Source organism: Callorhinus ursinus, unplaced genomic scaffold (genome assembly GCF_003265705.2).
Source record: "Callorhinus ursinus isolate GAN/ISIS: 27379988/994484 unplaced genomic scaffold, GSC_fseal_2.0 scaffold25, whole genome shotgun sequence".
In the NCBI taxonomy this organism is placed as follows: domain Eukaryota; kingdom Metazoa; phylum Chordata; class Mammalia; order Carnivora; family Otariidae; genus Callorhinus; species Callorhinus ursinus.
In genome coordinates this window covers 10,045,100-10,056,284 of record NW_027397087.1, presented here as the reverse complement: position 1 = coordinate 10,056,284, position 11,185 = coordinate 10,045,100, and positions in this window count along the sequence as shown.

Sequence of the window (11,185 nt, the reverse complement as noted above, 5' to 3'; positions counted from 1 at the left end):
GCCCCCCTCCCCCTACTCCTGATGCCCTTCCAGCCCCCTTGCGGCCCCACCTTGGTCTTTCCTACTCCTGAAGGTGTAATGTGATCTTTGTTCCTTCTCTGCCCTCTTCCCACCTGCCTGGGGGTGAATGAAGGTCTGTTAGAACCGCTGTGCATCTTGGGAAGAGACAATAAAGACGTCTTTATTTATCACCTGTGTTCTCTCTTCTCCACTAACAAGCTCCTTATTGCTACTGGCTGGTCCTCTGGCCTGGCTGCCAGCTGTGTTGGCTGGGCCCTCCCTGATCTTCCTATCTTCTCTCTCCTGCTTTAAGGTCCCCAACCACAAAAGAAGCCCAGTAGGATCCCCTCTAAATCAGCTTCTCTGGAATCAAGGATCCCAGGTGTCTCCATTTAAATGGTCTTAGCGAGCCTGCAGGCAGAGGCAGGAGGGAGGTCAGTGGCCTGGGATGGACAGTGACTGTGCAGCCAGGGGGACCGGCCAGAGCTACCTAGCAGGACTTTGCTGCTGCCTGAGAGCATGGGAATGGCTGGGCAGGGCTCACTCAAAACCATTTGTACTCAGTCTAGATAAGTTGGAAAGAACAGAAAAGTGAAAAGGAGCAAAAGAAAAACATCACCAATAGTTCCCCATCCCAGAAGAAATCTGCTAACAGTTTGCCATGTATCTTTCTCTTCAACCCCCTCCCCGCCATTCATTGTGCTTTTTAAAGTTATCATTACATGGCTATCATCAAAAGATAAGAGATAACAAGTGTTGGTGAGGATGTGGAGAACAAGGAACCCTTGTGCACCCTTGGTGGCAATGCAAGCTGGTCAGCCACGGTGGAAAACAGTACGGAGGTTCCTCAAAGGTTGAATATAGAGCTACCCTCCGATCCAGCAATCCCATGTTTGGTTATTTATCTGAAGGAAATAAAATCACTATCTTGAGGAGATATCTTCACCCCCATGTTTATTTCAGCATTATTGACAATAGCCAAGATATAGAAACAACCCAAGTGTCTCTCAATGGATGGATGGGCAAACATGTAACACACACATACACACACACGCACACACACACGCACACACACACGCACACGCACACGAATATTATTCAGTCACGAAAAAGAAAGGAAAACCTTCCATTTGCTGCAACATGGATGGACTTTGAGAGTGTTATGCTAAGAGATAAGTCAGACAGGGAATGACAAATACTATATCACTTATACGTGGAGTCTAAAAAAGCTGAACTCCTAGAAACAGAGAGTAGATTGGTGGTTACCAGGGGCTGGGGGTGAGGGAACTGGAGAGATGTTAGTCAAAGAACTTCCAGTTGGTAGATGAATAAGTCCTGGAGACCTAATGGCATTGTGATTATAGTTAACAATAGTGTATTACATACTTCAAAGTTATCAAGAGACTAGATCTTAAATGTTCTTACCACAAAAAAGAGATAACTATGTGATGTGATGGACTTGTTAGTAACACAACTGTAATAATCATATTACTATATATAAATGTATCAGATCAACACATTGTATACCTTAAACTTATGCAATATTATATACCAATCATCTCTCAGTAAAAAAATTAAAAATACAGTTTATTATAAATTGGCATATTTCCATCATGGAAAATTGGGAAACTCTAGAAACGCAGAAAATGAGAACATCCTCCTGCAGGTTTTCAGGCATGGGCCCTACATCCTTGCCACTCCTCACCTGCTCAGGGGCTCTGCAAATTGGCACCTCTCCCCACCCTCTCCCCGCCTCCTCTCTGTTTTTTGTTTTTTGTTTTTGTTTTTTTTGCTTTCGCAAGCTCCAACCTGTGTGCCCACTGCCCCCATCCACTGAGTGCCGTGGGCATTTCTGCGGGGCTCTGTCACTGCTTTGTCACTGCTTTTTCCTGCTGTGTTCCAGCTGGCTCCCGCCCACTGAGGGAGACCTAGAACCTGGGCTGGCTCCTGTGGAAATCTGCAACCTTGCTCCACCTGCCAAGTGCCTCGTCCTCTTTTGTTTAGTCATTGCCCCTTCTGTCAGGTTGGTCTGGGGGTACAAAGCTCTCTGGCTCTGTCACTTGTGTCCCTGGAGGGGGAACAGTGGACAGGCTTCCGGCTGGGCCTTCAGGGGCCTTCGATGGGGGGGGGGGTTAGCCACTTCTACCTTCCCAGTCAACCTTTCAAATAATTTCCAGTCTCCCCGTCCAAAAATTGGCTTAAAAAACTGTACTCTAGTGTTTTCTTGTTTCCATGTAGGCAAGCCTGTCTGGCTTTATTTCCCTACTTCAGTTGGACAAGCTAGACAATCTCAATGTCCCTTCCAGGGCCCAGGACTCTGGGGTTCATGCCCCCTGCTGCAGAGCACCTTTAGATTACGTCCTGGCTGACCCTGCTTCACTGCCCTCACCCTCCCCTTCTCTCACAAAACCTAGTGTGCTGGCCTCCCAGGCAGTGGTGTCCACAAATAAACTCCGAAAGAAATGTCTGTGGTGTGGAGCAGGGGGCACAAAGCAGCCCGGGCCTCAGCCCCCAAGTCTTCCCCAGCAATCCCCCATGGTGTTCATGGAGACCATGGTGCTCATGTCCTTTCAGCTGGTACTTTTGGGTCCATGCTGTTCGGCGTCATTGTGTTATATAAAGCAAAGAGCTCCAGGGCTGAGTCCTGGTCCCCAAGACAATACCAACAACAGTAGCAGAGCCAGTCCTCAGAGGGTTGCTGTGAGGATCAAATGAGAGAGTGTGTTCTAAAGAGCTTTGTCATTCAGGAAGTCCATTCACGCACAGAGGTCCTCCGATCAGTTTAATCACCTCTCCTGGGTAACTGTCTCCATTTCTGGTCATAGCAAAAGGGAGGAGGCAGAGGAACACACCTGGATCTGTCAGTTTGGGCTTCCCTTTGATATTGTCTGTGGGGGAACCCCTTCCTTCCCCTCAGACCTGTGCACCCGTGGAGCCATGGGCCCTGACTCTATAGATAAGGAAACTGGAACGTGGCTAAGGGCATACTGGGAATTCATGGTAGGGCCAGAATTAGCAACCTAGTCTCTCTGAGTCTTAGAAAGGTCTGGAGGTACCCCACCCCTATCTTGGTAGAGCCAGCCTAGGGGGATGGTAGGTGAGCTCACACCTCCCTTCTTGAGTGTTCCAGGATCTGCTCTGTGCCCCTCCCTTGCAGGTCACAGCCCTACTTCCTCCCAGACAGGAAGGTGCTCATCAACTCTGCTCAGCTTCCCTGGCTATCCTCGGCCTCCCTTACCCTTGACCAAGGGACAAGCTGCTATGATCAGCGCTGCCTCCCTCCCCTAGCACACACACCTCTGACTAACGGTTTGTAGGAATCAAATGAAAAGCTGAACCTATAAATCAGCTCATTAGCCCAGCGCCAAGAAATAGGCTGTTATTGTCTGATGGCCATTGGGCACCTTCCTCTTTGGCTACCCCATCTCTCCAGACCCACCCACCCTTGCTGCACTCACCTTCCTGTCTCTCCTCACAGTTAAGCTCTCCTGCCTATGCCTCCTCCACCTCCCCCAGACTAACCCATTTCCACTAATGTGGCAATGGGTTCAGGCATTTATCCATTTGTTCATGCATGGGTCATCTTTTAATTCACTCACTGCCCTGGCCAGCAAATACGAACTGGAAAACTGCCCATCCTTCAGATAGTGCATTAAGCACGTACACAGGACTCTGGAGTCTGACTGCCTGCCTTCGAAAGCTAAGACCACTAGGTCTTAGTGATCTTGGGAAAACTATTTAATGTCTTCAAGCCTCAATTTCCCCACCTGTAATAGAGGAACAATAATAGTACATAACTCATGGGGAACAGCATGAAGATTAAGTGGGATAAGGCACATAAAGAATGTAAGACAGTGTCTGGGACTGAAAAGATGTCACTAGTCCTACTAGTAGTTTTACTATTAGCCCCATCATTAGTAAGCACTGGAGATACATTAATAAGACATAGGCCATGGCTTCCAGGGAGGCTGGGGGGGAAAATAGGTTAAGTATTTATAACGTTGTGTATGAGTCAGCTAATATGGAATGAAAAGGGGGTGCCCTTAAGTGCCTGATGTGGTAGAGAGAGGGTGTTAGGAAGACTTCCTGGAGGGGCAGTGCTTGAGCCTGGATCTGAGAAAGTAGACAACTGAGAGAAGACATTTCAGAAAGAGAGAGACTGACAGGTGCAGGAGAGGAGGTCTGCATCTGGGAACAGTGGGGGTTTGGCCTGAGTGGACTCCAGGCAGGAAGGAAAGATCCTGAAGGGCTTTGGGGTCGATGTTGGGAAGTTTGGACTTGACACACTGCTGGATTTTTTTTTTTAAGATTTATTTATTTGAGAGAGAGAGAACATGGGATGGGGGAGCAGAGGGGCAGAGGGAAAGAGAGAATCCCAAGCAGACTCCTCACTGAGCGCAGAACCCCATACAGGGCTTGATGCCATGACCCTGAAATCATGACCTGAGCCGAAATCAAGTCAGACGCTTAACCAACCGAGCCACCCAGGCGCCCCTAGAGGGAGAGTGGGGAGAGAATCCTAAGCAGGTGGAGTGTGGAGCCCCACATGGAGCTCGATCCCACGACCCCAAAATCATGACCCAAGTGGAAACCAAGAGTTAATGCTCAACCTACTGAGCCACCCATGCGCCCCAACGCATTGCTGGATTTTAAGGCAAGAGCAACCTGACTGAATTGGCACTTCAGGAAAATCATGTGGATGGCTCGTTTGGAAAAAGGATGGGTGGGAGATTGGTTAGGTGTTGTCCAGGCAAGGGAGTGTTTTAATGAAGCCAGGGCCAAGGGGCACAGGGAAGACAGGCTAATGTTAGGAGATAATCAGGAGCTGGACTAGCAGGGCTCAGCAACTGATGGGCTAAAGGAGGTCAGGAAGATGGAGAAATACAAGGTGGCACCCAGGCTTCTCCTGAAGTGACTGGGAAGGCACCATCCTCACTCAGCAAGACCAGAAATGCAGGAGGAAGGGAGAAGGTTAGGCGTTCCTTTCTGGATTAAAGGCCCATGGGTGTGTGAGGTAGTGAATTGTACATGGATACACACACTGTAAGAGCAGACTGGGGACAGGGAGAGTCGAAAATATGGGAGGCAGGGCGGATGGTGGTGAGTTGAGGTTCCTGCGGAGGGAGGTTAAGGGACCCAGAAAGCAAGAGAATGCAGGGAGAAGGGTCCCACAGGAGGGAAAGGCAGTGTGGGGGTGGAGTGGGGGAGGGTGGCCTTAGAGTGTCCCACCCACTCCCTGTGAAGAGCCCTTTCCCATCCTTCCACCTGTCCTCTCCCATCTGTGCTTTTCTCCCTGCACACTCACTCCCACGACATGTGCTGTTCTTAATGGAATCAATGTCCCTCCCTGGCACTCCCACCCTCTTACCTACTTCCAAAACTCCTCCGTGAATCTTCCCAAGTTTGCTTCCTCTACTGCTTTTATTTGAGTTTTGCCTTCCCCTGGCAGGTTTCACCCAACACAATAGCTCTGCCAAAAAAGGAGTACCAAAAAAAAAATCATACCAAGGGTGATTCAGAATGGGTTCTATTTGCATTTGATGTCTAGAAAGTGACTTTTCAGGAAAAAAAGCCAAGCAGAGTTCTAGGCTTGAGAACTCTCCCAGGCTCTTGCAGTTGTGAGCTGTAGTCTTGGGACCCTGGTATTCTTTCTTGAAGGGCGCATAGGCCCCTCCATCCCAAGAGGCCCCATCAGCTCACCTCTCCCACCTGGCTCCCCGACTACAGCACAGCACCTGCCATGGAAGGCCCCATTGCCCAAGAGCTAGCAAAAGCTCACATGGCACAAGGCCCTGAGAGTTCATTGGCCTCCACACTTTCTTTCAGCCGAGCAACACTGACAAGAAAAACCTGAGGGCAAGTGAGAAAACCAGTTGTGATCTGCCCAGTAAGCAGGTGGCAATGGAGCAGTCAACCTGCCTTTGGTGTCTCCTGGAGTCTTGAGGATGGAAGGGGAAAAAAACACTCCAGGACCAGTTTCCTGAAGCTCCACACCACCCAGCTGTTCTGTGGGGAGCAGCCCAGGAACCAGAGGAAGCCACCATGGAGCAAGGTAGGGGAGGCCTATGGGGCTGCTGGAGCTGAGGGAGAAGGAAGACAGAGAGACCGTAGGAAGTCAAGGGGAGAATGGATTCAGGGGAAGATAGGAGTAAATCAAGAACTGAGGCAGAAAGAGTAGAAACCCAGGAACCTCAGAATTTGTTGGTAGCCTGAGACCCAGGAGACAAGGTGGAGGCTGGCTGGTAAACATAGCCAAACAACTATGTACCAGCATGCCTGCTTCCACAACCCAGTGGGGCGGGGCAGGGATGAGTGGGTCAGGGATCCTGTCCTGGGCTACTTGCTGACTCTTTGACATTTAGCAAGTCACTTCTCTAGTTCCCAGATCCCAGCCTGAAACATGGGGTGGGGGGCGGTCGACAAAACAATCTTGAAGTTGTCTTTCAGCTCCAACATTCTCTGCATCTTCATATCTTCTCTTTTTCCCCCACTTCAGAAGGTCTGTTCCTCATTTTAGCTAATCTTCCCACCACCACTCTCCTCTCTACATCAGCTCCCTCTCTAGAAAGCCTCTATGAAGAGTAAATGGTTAGTGGAAACCATTTATAAGAATGAACTCGAAGCTCTACAAATTTAACAGCTTCACCTTCATTTACTATTTTTTGTGTTTAAATTTTTATAATTTTTAAATAATTTTTGATGCATTTTTTAAAGATTTATTTATTTGAAAGAGAGAGAGCACAGAGGGAGAATGAGGGGGAGAAGCAGGCTCCCCACTGAGCAGATAGCCCAATGCGGGACTTGATCCCAGGACCCTGGGATCATGACCTGAGTCAAAGGCAGACACTTAACCGACTGAGCCACCCAGGCGCCCCTAAATTTTTATAATTTTTACCTACACAAGAAATACATGAATACATAGTTGAGGTAAAATCAAACAACAATTACAGATAAAGCTACAGTCCCCTGTCACCCAGCCCCAGCCTCATCTTGAAAAACCACTGTGGTCATATCTAAGAGAAACCACGGCTACTAGTCTTTTGTGTATATATATATATATATAATCAATACAAGACTAGCTTGTTTTTGGTATGTCATGGTATCATCACATTGTACATATTTTTCTACAACTTGATTTTTTTCCACTCAACAGTATGTGTTGGAGCTCTACCCATGCCAATTAGTACCTATAAATCTACCTCAAAATTTTCTACTTTGCAAAGTATTCCATAGTATGAGTGTAAGTAATTTATTTACCAGTCCAAATTTTTAAAAGATTTATTTATTTATGAGAGAGAGATAGCAGGGGGGAGGGGCAGAGGGAGAGGAGAAGCAGACTCTGAGCTGAGTGTGGAGCCGGCTACAGGGCTCAATTGCAAGAGTCTGAGATCAAGACCTGAGCCAAAACGAAGAGCAGGATGCTCAACCAACTGAGCCACCCAGGTGCCCCTATACAGTCCTATTTTGATAGGCATTCAGGTTGTTTCCCATTTTCCAGTTAAATAAGCAATGTTGCAGGACACATCCTTATGTATGCCTCTGTACTCATGTGGGAGCATCTCTCTAGGATAGATACTGAGATCAATTATTATAATTAAATTACTATAATTTCCTTTCTATTTCCCTGATCATTTCACTCCCATTTCCCCTCACATCAAGGAGAACAAATATGCCCAAGAGTAAATGTACCTTCTATTTGAACATCTGGTATCTGGGGTGAAGAATAATCCCAGGATTACAGGCAGAGATTAACTTGCTCCATGATGTATCTGGAAGATGAGATTTGGTCCCAGTGCTTGCTGTCAGGCAAATGTTGCCATACCTGTTGAGTGTTCTGGGTCACATGCCCAACCTGAATTGGAGCCAGTTAGTGATGTCTGTCTAGTCATCTAGTCTCCAAAAGGCGAGAACTTCTTTTTCCACTGATAGGGGAAAACCAAGTGCTTTCCCAGCTGACAGTGGGCTAGATGCCCTTTCTGAACATGAGTGAAGACCAGCAATGGGCAGCAAGTGTTGGGTAATGGAAAGAGCACAGGACTTGGGCCAGTAACCATAGGTTCAAGCTTAGAAGACATGTAATCTGCCTGAGCCTTGTTTCCTCATCTCCAAGCGTGAATGACATGGCATTTCATCCCTCCAACATTGTGGTGAGGATTCAATGAGATAGAGTGTCTAGGATGGTGCCCAGCACATAGTAGACAGGCCTCCAGTGAAGTGCTGGTTGAATTTGAAATAAGTGCAGAATGATTATGTGAAAGATAGAGAACTCTATTCATACTAACAAATATCTTTTTTTTTAAAGATTTTATTTATTTATTTATTTTAGAGAGAGAGAGAGCAAGGGCAGGGGCAGAGGGGGAAGGAAAGTGAGAAAGAATCTCAAGCAAACTCCATGCTGAGTGTGGAGCCCAATGCAGGACTCCATCTCATGACTCTGAGATCATGACATGAGCCAAAAAGGAGTCAGACACTTAACTGACTGAGCCACCCAGGTGCCCTAACAATCTTTTAGTACCTACAATGTGCTGATCATTATGCTTATATTTCTTTTATAAGAAACCCCATAACCATTAGCAGTCACATCTCATTCCCACCTCTTCCCAGGCCCTGTCAAACCCTAATCTACCATCTGTCTCTATGGGGGTACCTATTCTACATATTTCATACAAAGTGAATCATATAATATGTGACCTTTTATGTCTGACTCCTTTCACTTAGCACAATGTTTTCAAGTTTCATCTATATGGGTATACCACATTCATTCATCCAGTAATCAGTTGATGGTCATTGGGTTGTCTCCATCTTTTGGCTACTATGAATAATGCTGCTATCAACATTCATGTACAGATTTTGTGTGAACGTATGTTTTCAATTTCTTGGATACATACCTAGGAGTGGAATTGCTAGGTCATATGGTAACTCTACTTTTGACATTTTGAGGAACTGCCATACTGTTTTCCAAAGTGACTGCACCATTTTACAGTCTCACCAGCAATGTATAAGGGTTTCAATTTCTCCACATCCTCACCAACACTTGTTATTTTCTGTCTTTCTTATTAGAGCCATCCCAGTGGGTATGAAGTGGTATTTAATTTGCATTTCCCTAGGGATTAATGATGTTTAGCATTTTTTTCATTTGCTTATTGGTCTTCTGCATATTTTTTTGGAGAAATGTATATTCAGATCAATTGCCCATTTTTTATTTGGGTTTTTTTATCATTAGGTTGTACAAATTCTTTATGTATTCTTTTTTAAGATTTTATTTATTTGAAAGAGAGAAAGAGAGAATGTGCAAGAGAGATCATGAGCAGGGGAGAGGGGCAGAGGGAGAGGGAGAAGCAGGGAGCCTGATGTAGGCCTCCATCCCAGGGCCCCGGGATCATGACCTGAGCCAAAGGCAGACGCTTAGCCAACTAAGCCACCCAGGCGCCCCTTTTTATATATTCTTGATACAAGTCCCTTATCAGATTTATGATTTACAAATATTTTCTCTCATTCTGTGGGTTGTCTTTTCACTTTATTGATGATGTACTTGAAACAAGAAGTTATTAATTTTGATGAAGTCCAATTTATAGTTTTTTCTTTTATTGCTTGTGCTTCTATTGTCATATCTAAAAAACTATTTCCTAGTTCAAGATCATGAAGATTTACCCCTATGTTTTCTTCTAAATATTTTATAGTTTTAGCTCTTACATTCAAGTCTTTGATTGATTTTGAGTTCATATTATATATGGTGTGAGGTAGGGGTGCAACTTCATTCATTACAAGTGTATAGTAATATAATTATTTTTTGATGAATGTGAATGAATGTGTCTACTAGTTCCAAATTTGTGTGTGGATTTGTCAGGAATTGTTATATTCAAGATCATGTTATATGTTAATAAAGATAATTGTACTTCTACTTTCCAATGTATATTGGCTAGAAAATCCAGTACAATGTTGAATAGATGGGGAGAGAGGAGACATCCTTGTTTTGTTCTTAATCTTAGGGGAAGTATCTAGTCTTCCACTATTAAGTATGGTTTTGGCTGTGGATTTTTCATAGATACTCTTTATCAGGTTGAACAAGTTTACTTATTTTCCTAGAGGTAATTTACTTGTATCTTTATTACGAGAGGGTGTTGGATATCGTCAAATATATTTGTATTTGGTTTATATTTCTTATACTCTACATACAGCTAAGACAAAACAGCTAGGCCTCTATCCTCATTGGCTTACATCTCGTGGTAGAAGACAGACAAATAAAAAAGTAACTACAAAAATATCTGAACATCTCATGCTGATCCTGAAATTAGTAGGCTCTCAGTAAAAGTTTGTTGATAAAAATGAACAAACGAGCATGTTATTAACTAAATGAAGCAATTAAGTTTCTTGGTAAGTGATGCAGTTAAGTACTGTAGGTCAGTGGGAGATGGGGAGAAGGGTGGGTCAACTGGGGCAGGCTTCATGAAAGAGGTGGGTCTTCAACAGACCTTGGAGGACAGGTGGAATTTGGTCAGATATTTGGTTGGGACAGATGGAATGAGAGGGCATTCTAAGTTGGGGTTATAGCAGGATCAAAATACATGAACAGGCAAGGCTACCATTTGCTTGAGGACAGATTAGCTAGAGGAGAGGGCCCACACTGGGAATGATGAGAAGTGAGAATGCAAGTGTAGGTGAAGACCAGGTGTGGAGGGTCATAAATGTCAGGTTAAGGAGTGTGCCTTTTGTATGGTGGGCTGTGGGGTATCTCAGAACTTTTAAAGCAAAACGATGTCATGATCAATTTGTCTTGAGGAAAGATAATCTGGTGATGTGTTAGGAGGGGGTGGTATAGGAAGCAGGAGACCTGATGGAGGCTGTTATGGTCACTAGATATGAAGTGAGGAGGTCAGAATTGTGTAAATGTGGAAAGGGACAGGTGGACACCAGAGATATTTTAATGAGGTAAAGGGACTTGTCCACACATGAATGGATAAAGACTAAGGAGATAGGTGAGCCAATTGTGCTTTAAAGCTTGTGAGGCCAGGTGTCTGGGGACCACTGTAAGACCATGGTCAAACATGGAGGAGTCAGAAATGGAGCCCTTTTGGAGAAGACAGCTTAGAGAACAGTGAGATCAATCTGTATTTTATTAGAAGCTCCAGAAGGTGGGGAGTGGGCCTTCTTCTTCTTCTTCTTCTTCTTTTTTTAAGATTTATTT